Source organism: Triticum aestivum, chromosome 7D (assembly GCF_018294505.1).
Source record: "Triticum aestivum cultivar Chinese Spring chromosome 7D, IWGSC CS RefSeq v2.1, whole genome shotgun sequence".
Classification (NCBI taxonomy): domain Eukaryota; kingdom Viridiplantae; phylum Streptophyta; class Magnoliopsida; order Poales; family Poaceae; genus Triticum; species Triticum aestivum.
In genome coordinates this window covers 304,796,999-304,809,285 of record NC_057814.1, presented here as the reverse complement: position 1 = coordinate 304,809,285, position 12,287 = coordinate 304,796,999, and positions in this window count along the sequence as shown.

Genomic DNA, 12,287 nt, shown 5'->3' with positions numbered 1-12,287 from the left:
AGAAGCATGTATTTACAAGAAAGTGAGTGGGAGCTCTGTAGCATTTCTAATATTATATGTGGATGACATATTGTTGATTGGAAATGATACAGAATTTATGGATAGCATAAAAGGATACTTGAACAAGAGTTTTTCAATGAAAAACCTCGGTGAAGCTGCTTATATATTGGGCATGAAGATCTACAGAGATAGATCAAGACGCTTAATTGGACTTTCACAAAGCGCATACCTTGATAAAGTTTTGAAAAAGTTCAAAATGGATCAAGCAAAGAAAGGGTTCTTGCGTGTGTTACAAGGTGTGAAGTTGAGTCAGACTCAATGCCCGACCACTTCAGAAGATAGAGAGAAAATGAAAGGTGTTCCCTATGCTTCTGCCATAGGCTCTATCATGTATGCAATGCTGTGTACCAGACCTGATGTGTGCCTTGCTATCAGTTTAGCAGGGAGGTACCAAAGTAATCCAGGAGTGGATCACTGGACAGTGGTCAAGAACATCCTGAAATACCTGAAAAGGACTAAGGATATGTTTCTCGTTTATGGAGGTAACAAAGAGCTCGTCGTAAATGGTTACGTCGATGCAAGCTTTGACACTGATCCGGATGACTCTAATTCACAAACCGGATACGTGTTTATATTAAACGGTGGAGCTGTCAGTTGGTGTAGTTCTAAGCAAAGCGTCGTGGCGGGATCTACATGTGAAGCGGAGTACATAGCTACTTCGGAAGCAGCAAATGAAGGAGTCTAGATGAAGGAGTTCATATCCGATCTAGGTGTCATACCTAGTGCATCGGGTCCAATGAAAATCTTTTGTGACAATACTGGTGCAATTGCCTTGGCAAAGGAATCCAAATTTCACAAGAGAACCAAGCACATCAAGAGACGCTTCAATTCCATCCGCGATCAAGTCAAGGAGGGAGACATAGAGATTTGCAAGATACATACGGATCTGAATGTTGCAGACCCATTGACTAAGCCTCTCTCACGAGCAAAACATGACCAACACCAAGACTCCATGGGTGTTAGAATCATTACTGTGTAATCTAGATTATTGACTCTAGTGCAAGTGGGAGACTGAAGGAAATATACCCTAGAGGCAATAATAAAGTTGTTATTTATATTTCCTTATATCATGATAAATGTTTATTATTCATGCTAGAATTGGATTAACCCGGAACTTAGTACATGTGTGAATACATAGACAAACAGAGTGTCACTAGTATACCTCTAATTGACTAGCTCGTTGAACCAAAGATGGTTAAGTTTCCTAGCCACAGACATGAGTTGTCATTTGATCAACGGGATCACATCATTAGAGAATGATGTGATTGACTTGACCCATTCCGTTAGCTTAGAACTTGATCATTTAGTATATTGCTATTGCTTTCTTCATGACTTATACATGTTCCTATGACTATGAGATTATGCAACTCCTGAATACCAGAGGAACACTTTGTGTGCTACCAAACGTCACAACGCAACTAGGTGATTATAAAGGTGCTCTACAGGTGTCTCCGATGGTACTTGTTGAGTTGGCATAGATCGAGATTAGGATTTGTCACTCCGATTGTCGGATAGGTATTTCTGGGCCCTCTCGGTAATGCACATCACTATAAGCCTTGCAAGCAATGTGACTAATGAGTTAGTTGCAGGATGATGCATTACGGAACGAGTAAAGAGACTTGCCGATAACGAGATTGAACTAGGTATTGAGATACCGATGATCGAATCTCGGGAAAGTAACATACCGATGACAAAGGGAACAACGTATGTTGTTATGTGGTTTGATCGATAAGGATATTCATAGAATATGTGGGAGCCAATATGGACATCCAGGATCCGCTGTTGGTTATTGACCGGAGACGTGACTCGGTCATGTCTACATAGTTCTCGAACCCGTAGGGTCCGCATGCTTAACGTTCGGTGACGATCGGTATTACGAGTTTATGTGTTTTGATGTACAGAAGGTAGTTCGGAGGCCCTGATGTCATCACAGACATGACGAGGAGTCTTGAAATGGTCGAGACATAAAGATTGATATATTGGACGGCTATATTCGGACACCGGAAGTGTTCCGGGTGGTTTCGGAGAAAACTGGAGTGCCGGAGGGTTACCGGAACCCCCCGGGGAAAGTTGGGCCTACATGGGCCATAGGGAAGAGGGGAGGCAGCCCACAAGGGGCATCCACGCCCCCTCCCTATAGGGAGTCCGAATTGGACTAGGGAGGGGGCGCGCCTCCCCTTTCCTTCTCCTCTTCCTCTTCTTTCCTTTCCGCTTCCTCCTCCTAGTTGGACTAGGAAAGGGGGAGTCCTACTCCTACTAGGAGGAGGACTCCTCCCCTCCCTTGGCGCGCCCCTAGGGCCGGCCGGCCTCCTCCTCCCCTCCTTTATATACAGGGGAGGGGGCACCCCATAGAGACACACAAGCTGATCATTGATCTCTTAGCCGTGTGCGGTGCCCCCTCCACCATAATCCACCTTGGTCATATCGTTGCAGTGCTTAGGCGAAGCCCTGCGGCGGTAGCTTCATCATCACCATCAGCACACTATCGTGCTGACGAAGCTCTCCCTCGACACTCTGCTGGATCGTGAGTTCGTGGGACGTCACCGAGCCGAACGTGTGCGGATCACGGAGGTGCCGTACTTTCAGTACTAGGATCGGTCGATCGTGAAGACGTATGACTACATCAACCACGTTGTCATAATGCTTCCGCTTACGTTCTACGAGGGTACGTGGACAACACTCTCCCCTCTTGTTGCTATGCATCACCATGATCTTGCGTGTGCGTAGGATTTTTTTTGAAATTACTACGTTCCCCAACATAAATACCACGCTATAGCATGTAAGATCGAGTCATATATGCATGATGTAGATGTTTGTTTAATTCTTATAGTTCATCTCATTCAAAATCAATTAGTTTTTATAAAAAAGTTAATCTACTTTAAGATTCATGGAATTGTGCGTTGTAAAGCATAAAGTAAAAACAAACAATGGCAATTCATCTAGAAAAAAAGGTTTGGGAAATTATGATACGGAAGATTCTAGAACATAGGAGAAGTGCTTGTGTTTTGAGGTTTGTGCATTATGATTAAGTTCAACCATGGAGTCTTATAGATTGCACATATGGCAGAATCTGGTGGAATGTAGATGATATCCAATGGCCAGTAATGCTCGGATTTTCCATCTCTGCACCGTCGGATTGGCTTCATCCAACGACCATCTTTCAAAGTTATTCGCACACTATATAGGGGTATAGATATAGAACATTTATTTGAATTTGTGATAATGTGTGGCTTTTGTAGCTGAGGGCTAAATACTTGTAATAATGTAGGGGGCGGGGCACTATACTTTGTGTGATAAACACAGTGTACGTATGGAACATGGTTTAGATTATGAATATCTAGTTAGTACATCAAATGTACTATTATTTGGAATCAACATCCAGTGTATTCAAAATCTTGAATTCGAGTTCATATAGTACACATAGTTCATATCTATCTCTATAGTAATCATGTGGTGTGTTGTTAAGATAATATACGAATGATGGTTTAACTTGGCAACAATCATGATTGTAGATTCTTATTCAAATAGAGAAATGAATTAAAATTTAGTTCGAATTGAAGTGGTAGTATAGACATTTGGAACACACTAAAATGTTCGTATGAGTAGGTTACATGCATTATACAGCCAACGAAAAAATTTAATTGGACATAACATGGATGCATAGCTTTGAATAACATTTGTATAGTAAACGGGATAAGACTCTCTCTTTGTGTGGTGCAAATAGTTTTACTTTTTTCTTTTTCGTTGAGGGAAGTGCGAATTGATTTGGTACGTACAATATTAAACGTTAGGCTTGTCCCTAAGATTCAACCCGCACCTTGTTATCCCGAATATTCAGATATCGTGCACCCAAAACTCGCGCCTTGCTATCCCAAAATTACAACGCGTACGGAAACTCCCTCCAGCTGCCGAATCCCAACACGAAAAATCCCCCTTCTAACCCTGAGCCGAAAGGGCCGCTAGTTCAAATAGGTGGGGGTACTTTTGTAACACACCCTACATTTTGGACAAGCGCGTCCATAAGTCATGGTTCCCCCCTCCCATCACCTCGTTTTCGTCATTTGAAAACCTAGGCCACCATAACCTCTATGCTCCAACCGCGAAACCCCACCCTCCGCCGTCCGTCACCCCGCCGCGGCCCAGCCGGAGCCTCTTCCCTGACAACGTCATCCACCGCAACAGCTCGACCTCCCTCATCCACCGCCCCGAATGAGGATCCGTCGTCAATCTCGTCGTCCCGCTAGTTCACCCACCCCATCCTCCACCTCCAAGGAGCTGTTACGACGATTGCCTCGTCTATCGCGGCCGCTCCATCCCCACAGTGCCGCCTTAACCTACTCCACCGGAACCGCAGCTTCCTCACTGACTCCTTGGATCAAGTCGAGGCCTACTCGGTGCCACCAAAGAGATTGAACACTCATCGCATCGCACCTTCTCCTTAACTTGACCTCCCGGTGCCGCCGATGCTCGATCCCGCTGCTCCATGGCGCGGCTACCTCATAGTCGGTGCCGCTGGCGACATCTCCATGGCGCCTCTCCCCCAGTGCGAGGCTCCCTTGATGGCGGCATCCATACCTGCCGGAGCTGCTGCTCTGGCTCTCGCTCGCTCGTGCTGCTGCTTTGATGTTGCTGCTACTATGGCTCTCGCTTGCTCGCGTTGCTGCTCTGCTCTTCCCCTCACTCGTGCTACTGCTCTGCTCTTTCTCTCGCTTGCGTTGTTGATGCTGCTACACAGGCTGCTGCAGCTACATGAGTTGCTGCTCTGGCTCTAGTTCGCGCTGCTGCTCCGGCCGCTATATGCTACTATGTTCCCTGTCAGTCGCCAGCTGATTTAGATCACTGTTTCTCTACTACTAGTGCTCGAGCGGCCTAAACTACATGTTAAGTGCATCTCTGCTACTAGTGCGTTTAGTTCCGACAGTAACATTCAGATTCCACAGTAAATTTCAGTTTCGACAGTTAAGTTCATAGTCAACAGTTTTTACCTCATTTGTTGTAGTCAGGTGTTTTTTTGGTGATGTACATTTTACATCTACCACTTTTTGGTAATGTATTTTACATCATCTATTGGAGATGCTATTAGAATCCCACTTTAGATTAACGATGTCTGTCTTGTGCTGCTTCAGCCTTGACATCTTACGGTTCGCCGGAGCTGCTCCAACGACGGAACCATCCATCACAACAGAGCAGTACCATGGATGCCGTCTATAGATGCCTCAGATCTTCCACCACACCTACCACAGCCACCTCTGCCGCAACCTCTTCAGCGACCAACCCAATGATGCTGAGGTCGACATGGCTAGGCCAAAGAGGTTGTACTCTTGTCGCATCACTTATTACTCTACATTCATGTCGATCCATTAGGGCTATTTTGGTTTAAAGGAAAAAGTGAAGGAAAAACATAGCAATAGGTAATTTTCCTATGGTACTCTACTATTCAATTATTCATGCATTTGGTTGAAAGGAATGGATCAAAACATTCACCTCGAGCTACTTTTCCTATGCATGAAAACAAGAGTAAGTGCATTAGTGGCAGAATAACATTCTAACTGTACACACTTTGTCGGATTCAGGGCTCCGCGGACCCAAGACAAGTTCGAACTCTAGTGCGTGTGCGAAGAACTCAACCTCTCCAGCCAACCAATCTGTCGCCCCACGACCTAGCTCGATGAATAAGGGAGAGAAAGGACTCGGCAATTTACCCAGGTTCGGGCCACCTTGGGGTATAAGACCCTACTCCTGCGTTGTGGTGGATTTGCCTCACGAGGGGCTGAGGATGAACAAGTACAAGGGATGAATAACCTCGCGAGGTCTGCTCTGGTGCCAGTTGAAAGGATCGGATCGTCCCCCTCTATGGGGATTGCTAACCTATATTTATAGTGGCCTTGGTCCTCTTCCTCCAAAACGAAGGTGGGAAGGGATCCCACAGTGGCCAATTTGAAAGGGGACAAGTAGTACATCTTATCCTGACGAAAGGTGGTCTTTGCTTGCAAAGCTTCTGGTCGTGACTCTACGTGGGCTCGGTGATGACATCCATCCTGCCGTCTTGGCGGTCTTGGTCTCATTGCCCGGGAATGGAAACCTTTCCCTGATTCCTCGAGACCTCGCGCCTGCGCTTGCCTCCTTAGCACCAAAGAGGAAACTGTCTTCTCTGCGCCCACTGGTGCCCGCCTGGCCTTGGTCGTCATGGCTTGCGTCACCGCAGCCTCATGTGCTTGGGCACCTGCATAGAAATATACGCTCCCCAGGAGGCCGCCTGGGGAGGCCGCTCCCTCCGAAGGTCTTGATGTCGCCCTCCTCGCGAGGCTTGGCCCCTCGCGAGGGTCTTGTCTTGTTGGTGTTGTAGATGGGCCCTACCAGGCCATCGATGGAGCCACGCTGTGGGCTGCAGGCATGCAAGTCTGGGTACCCTGGTTCCCAGAACTCCGACAGTAGCCCCCGGGCCCAAGGTGCGCTCGGACTTGGCGTCAAGGCGAAGCCAAAGGGCAAGGGCGAAGCGCCGCAGGCTCCAATTACCTGCGGACCAAGCCGACGCATGGCGCTTGATGGGACGTGGGCGTCTTCGCTTCCCCATGCTACCTCGGCAACCGCCCGGGCTGACAAAAGACTAGCACTCGCTACTGTGCCATCATTGCCTTCTCTCCGCCTTGCTTCAGATCCCCTTTCCTTCTGCCGAGAGCATCCCCAGATCTGGTCGAATTCCTCCTCCCTTCCGCATCTCTTCTTCCAAGATCTCGCAGATGGCATTCGGGAAGGCGAAGCCAGCCGCGCAGGCCACAAGGTCCTCCTCTTCTCCTGCGCCAGCCCTCGGCACGTCCTCCATCACCAAGGAGAGACACCTTGCCGCTGCGCTCCCACTCACGGCGATCAATGAGAATGAGTGTAACAAGACGATGCTCCTGGCAGGCTCCGCCAAGCGAAGGACCTTGGCGGAGACGTTCTATCCCTTCTTCCTCCACAGAGTCTTTGCGTGGCTCGTCCCGCCCTTCTCCGGGTTCTTCACCGCCGTCCTCGACCACTACCAGGTTCAGGCTCTGCAGCTTCAGCCCAACTCCATCCTTCTCCTGTCCATCTTCGCCTTTTACTGTGAGGCGTTCGTGGGTGTGATGCCCTCCGTTGCGCTCCTCTGCCACTTCTTCTATCTTCGGATGCATGATCCAACCCAGCGTTTTGGCAGCGTCTCCTTCGCCACGGTCCACAAGGGCAACGCGCTCATGAGGGCCGGGAAGAAGGTGCAGAACTTCTGGCGCAAGTGGGTCTTGATGGACGCCAGGGGCCTCCACGCGTGGCTGGAGTTGCCAACCAGGCTGTCGGAGAATCTTGACTGGTGGGGTCATGAGAAGCTCTCCGACCCTCGGGCGGCATCGGTCCTGAGGAAGATGATGGCAGACATGGAGGCCGGGGCGTTGACGGGGGTCATGCTCGTCAAGGAGTTCCTGGCGCAGCACCTGGCCCCGCTCCAGACGCACACGCGCCCCATGTGGGAGTTCAAGGGAGCAAAGGACGACATCCGGCTACCCTCAGGGAGCTTGACGGGTGAGGAGCTAGACAAGGCCATGAACACCTTGCTCGAGGGGGATCTGGGCAACCTCCCAGCGGCCTACATCCCAATGTACCGTCGTGCCCACAGGGCGGTGTTGGTCGCCGCCATGCCCATCTTCAACGAGCTGGGGCTCGTGCCGCCCAAGCTCCCCAACTCCCTGGTGCTGGTGTCTTCCAGTGACGACGTCGGGGAAATGGGGGAGGTGGACTCGGAGGAGACCGTGGACGATGTGCCGGAGGCCTCTCCTCCGTCGCAGAGTGAGCTTCTCCGCGGCCCCACCGACGATGCCGACGCCGAGCCCCCAGTCGTGGAATCCCCGCGTTCCACCGGGGTCGTCATGAGGTCTGGGCCACTCCCCCGGCCCTGCGGAGGTTGGGCCGAGCGACCCCGAAGAAGGGCGGGGCGGCACCCCCTCCTCGAGGTGACGCCTCCGCCATGCCGACCGTCGACGCCGCATCGAGGCCAGCTGTCGTGCGCCTCGCCAACCCTCAGGACGCGGCAAGGTTCGTGCCCAAGATGATTAGGGACGCCCTGGCCCCGGCTAGGAAGAGGGTGTACATTGTCTCTAACGAGTAAGCATCTTACCTTGTTTTCGGTTGTTGCCCTCAATACCGTGCCCACAACGCTCCCCTCCTGGTGACCAGGATGGAAATCGTGCTGAAGAAGAGGAAGGAGGGAGCCGGGACCTCGGAGGCACCGCCACTCGCCACGGCCATGGTGGCTCTGGCGCAGGCGGAGGAGGTCACCTCATGCTCCCCTGTGACGAAGCGGGGCCCCCAAGGTACGGTAATGGAGCTTCAGGAAGAGTCTGCTTCCGTGGGCCGGCAGGTGCTACTTCTTGAGCTTGCGTTTGTTTTTCCCTTGAAGAGGAAAGGGTGATGTAGCAAAGTAGAGATAAGTATTTCCCTTAGTTTGAGAACCAAGGAATCAATCCAGTTGGAGACAACACACAAGTCACCGAATACCTGCACAAACAATCGAACAACTTACACCCAACGCGATAAAGGGGTTGTCAATCCCTTCACGGTTACTTGCAAAAGTGAGATCTGATAGAGATAGATAAACGGTAAAGTAAATATTTTTGGTTTATAGATCGGAAAGTAAAAGATTGCAAAATAGTAGATCGGAAACTTATATGATGGAAAGTAGACCCTGGGGCCATAGGTTTCACTAGAGGCTTCTCTCAAGATAGAAAATAATACGGTGGGTGAACAAATTACTGCCAAGCAATTGATAGAAAAGCGCAGAGTTATGACGATATCTAAGGCAATGATCATGAATATAGGCATCACATCCGTGTCAAGTAGACCGAAACGATTCTGCATCTACTACTATTACTCCACACATCGACTGCTATCCAGCATGCATCTAGCGTATTAAGTTCATAAGAACGGAGTAACGCATTAAGCAAGATGACATGATGTAGAGGAATTAACTCAAACAATATGATGAAAACCCCATCTTTTATCCTCGATGGCAACAATACAATACGTGCCTTGCTGCCCCTACTGTCACTGGGAAAGGACACCGCAAGATTGAACCCAAAGCTAAGAACTTCTCCCATTGCAAGAAAAACCAAGCTAGTTGGCCAAACGAAACCGATAGTTCGAAGAGAATTACAAAGATATAAAATCATGCATATAAGAATTTAGAGAAGATTCAAATAATATTCATAGATAAGCTGATCATAAATCGACAATTCATCGGATATCGGCAAACACACCGCAAAAAAGTATTACATCGAATAGATCTCCAAGAACATCGAGGAGAACATGGTATTGAGAATCAAAGAGAGAGAAGAAGACATCTAGCTACTAGCTATGGACCTGTAGGTCTGTGGTAAACTACTCACGCTTCATCAAAAGGGCAATAGAGTTGATGTAGAAGCCCTCCATGATCGAATCCCCCTCCAGCAGGGTGCCGGAAAAGGTCCCTAGATGGGATCTCATGGGTACAGAAGGTTGCGGTGGTGGAAAAGTGTTTTTGTGGATGCCTCTGTTGGTTTGGGGATATATGGGAATATATAGGTGCATAAATTAGGTCAGGGGGTGCACGAGGGACCCACAAGGGTGGGGGCGTGCCCTACCCCCCTGGGCGCGCCCTCCGTCCTTGTGGCTCCTCCGACTTCATCTCCAAGTCTCATGGTTGTCTTCTGGTCCAAGAAAAATCATCTTGAAGGTTTTATTCCGTTTGGACTCCGTTTGGTATTCCTTTTCTGCGTAACTCAAAAACAGCGAAAAACAGGAAGTGGCACTGGGCTCTAGGTTAATAGGTTAGTCCCAAAAATCATATAAAATAGCATATTAATGCATATAAAACATCCGAAACAGATAATATAATAGCATGGAACAATAAAGAATTATAGATACGTTGGAGACGTATCAAGCATCCCCAATCTCAATTTCTGCTCGTCCTCGAGTAGGTAAATGATAAAAATAGAATTTTTGATGTGGAATGCTACCTAACATATTTATCCATATAATTTCTTTATTGTGGCATGAATGTTCAGATCCGTATGATTCAAAACAAAAGTTTAATATTCACATAAAAACAATAATACCTCAAGCATACTAACAAGGCAATTATGTCTTCTGAAAATAACATGGCCGAAGAAAGCTTATCCCTACAAAATCATATAGTCTGGCTATACTCCATCTTCAGCACACAAAATATTTAAATCATGCACAACCCCGATGACACGCCAATCAATTGTTTCATACTTTGATGTTCTCAATCTTTTTGAACTTTCACGCAATACATGAGTGTGAGCCATGGACATAGCACTATAGGTGGAATAGAAGGTGGTTGTGGAGAAGACAAAAAGAAGGAGATAGTCTCACATCAACTAGGCATATCAACGGGCTATGGAGATGCCCATCAATAGATATCAATGTGAGTGAGTAGGGATTTCCATGCAATGGATGCACTAGAGCTATAAGTTTATGAAAGCTCAAAAAGAAACTAAGTGGGTGTGCATCCAACTTGCTTGCTCACGAAGACCTAGGGCAATTTGAGGAAGCCCACCGTTGGAATATACAAGCCAAGTACTATAATGAAAATTCCCACTAGTATATGAAAGTGACAATATAAGAGACTCTCTATCATGGAGATCATGGTGGTGTTGGGGAACGTAGTAATTTCAAAAAATTTCCTACGCACACGCAAGATCATGGTGATGCATAGCAACGAGAGGGGAGAGTGTTGTCCACGTACCCTCGTAGACCGACAGCGGAAGCGTTATCACAACGCGGTTGATGTAGTCGTACGTCTTCACGATCCGACCGATCAAGTACCGAATGCACGGCACCTCCGAGTTCTACACACGTTCAGCTCGATGACGTCCCTCGAACTCCGATCCAGCCGAGTGTTGAGGGAGAGTTTCGTCAGCACGACGGCGTGGTGACGATGATGATGTTCCACCGATGCAGGGCTTCGCCTAAGCTCCGCAACTGTATTATCGAGGTGTAATATGGTGGAGGGGGGCACCGCACACGGCTAAAATATCGTATATCAAGTGTGTTTAGAGGTGCCCCTGCCCCCGTATATAAAGGAGCAAGGGGGAGGCCGGCTGCCCTAGGCGCGCCAAGGAGAGGGGGGGAGTCCTCCTCCTAGTAGGAGTAGGACTCCCCTTTCCTAGTCCAACTAGGAAAAGAGGGGGGGAAGGAAAGAGAGGGAGAGGGAGAGGGAAAGGGGGCTACGCCCCCCTCTCCTAGTCCAACTAGGATTCCTCCTGGGAGGGGGCGCACCACCTCCTGGCTGCTGCCCTCTCGCTCCCCTCAAGGCCCACTAAGGCCCAATACTTCCCCGGGGGGTTCCGGTAACCCTCCGGCACTCCGGTTTAATCCGAAACTTCTCCGGAACACTTCCGGTGTCCGAATATAGTCGTCCAATATATCAATCTTTATGTCTCAACCATTTCGAGACTCCTCGTCATGTCCGTGATCACATCCGGGACTCCGAACAACCTTCGGTACATCAAAACATATAAACTCATAATATAACTGTCATCGTAACGTTAAGCGTGCGGACCCTACGGGTTCGAGAACTATGTAGACATGACCGAGACACCTCTCCGGTCAATAACCAATAGCGGAACCTGGATGCTCATATTGGTTCCCACATATTCTACGAAGATATTTATCGGTCAAACCGCATAACAACATACGTTGTTCCCTTTGTCATTGGTATGTTACTTGCCCGAGATTCGATCATCGGTATCTTGATACCTAGTTCAATCTCGTTACCGGCAAGTCTCTTTACTCGTTCCGTAATACATCATCCCGCAACTAACTCATTAGTCACAATGCTTGCAAGGCTTATAGTGATGTGCATTACCGAGTGGGCCCAGAGATACCTTAATCAAATGACAACTCATGTCTATGGCTAGGAAACATAACCATCTTTGATTAACGAGCTAGTCAAGTAGAGGCATACTAGTGACACTATGTTTGTCTATGTATTCACACATGCATTATGTTACCGGTTAATACAATTCTAGCATGAATAATAAAAATTTATCATGATATAAGGAAATATATAATACTTTATTATTGCCTCTAGGGCATATTTCCTTCAGTCTCCCACTTGCACTAGAGTCAATAATCTAGATTACATAGTAATGATTCTTACACCCATGGAGTCTTGGTGCTGATCATGTTTTGCTCGTGGAAGAGGCTTAGTCAAC